This window comes from Misgurnus anguillicaudatus, chromosome 10 (genome assembly GCF_027580225.2).
Source record: "Misgurnus anguillicaudatus chromosome 10, ASM2758022v2, whole genome shotgun sequence".
NCBI lineage: Eukaryota > Metazoa > Chordata > Actinopteri > Cypriniformes > Cobitidae > Misgurnus > Misgurnus anguillicaudatus.
In genome coordinates, this window is record NC_073346.2 from 33,602,893 (window position 1) to 33,604,013 (window position 1,121).

A 1,121-nucleotide genomic window follows, 5' to 3' on the forward strand; every position below is an offset into this window, starting at 1 on the left:
CACCCTTACGGTCTCTCTGGTGTCGCCTTCGCTTATACCGGAATCAAACTTCTCCAAAAGGCATCATCTAATAAAAGCTACCTGCGCTCTACATCTCTCTTTCCTTTAAAACAAGCCTTCATTATTAGATTTGTTGCGCGAGCTGGATGTCAGCTGACATCTTTGCCTCCATCATAAATGGGGAAACGCTGAGCTGGTGTGACAAATGAGATACAGAGTAACTATGGAAATGGCTGTGTGCCTTTTAGCTCTTTAAAGTGTATTTCTAATACTATATGTTTCGCCTGGTTTCATACACAAGGCTAAAGCTTAGCTTAAATGCACTAATTTAACTTAATCTAAACCTTGTCTGTAACATAATGCCTATATTATTAGTGTTTGCAGTTGTTTTCTTAAAAAAAAATTGTCATCATTTGATCCAAATGTAAACAATGTAAACATTTCCTAAGCATAGCGTGTAATTTAACAAAAGTTATTAATTATTACAAAAATTTTGGATACTACTACTTTAAAAGCATTTCAGAGCTATACGCTTATAACCCCGCTGGGTCAAAATATTTTTAAGCCCACCAAAAAAGTTGCTAAGACCTGTAGCCATATTTCAAAATGATCCTAATGTAAGACACTGATTAATATGACATAGCATTGGATTTGGTATCTTACACACCCAACTTAGAAACAGAAAAAAACGTATGATGAAAAAATGTACTTGCATCCAATCAAAACACTCGTTCCTTAATAACTCTCTGGAAAAACATTATACATTTCCAATAATTTGCGGGAGATCGTCTTTAAATTGGCAGCGTGAAAAAATTACCAGAAAAACAAAACGCTCAACCTTGTGCAACAATGTAAACAGTCCATGTTAGAACTAACCCCATGTTAGTTTTTGCCCCGCGCACCCCTAACTTTAATAACAAGTAAAATGTAACAGGAATGAATTTTGATTTTAATCCTTATACTGTAGAAAAAAAAAGAGTCAAAAATTTAACCAAGCTGTCACTGGGGCGTACCCATATATATATATATATATATATATATACACCATTTAGGTTCAGACATTTACACATTTAATACAAATATGTACCTCTGAGGTACTAATATGAACTTTTTAAGGTGTA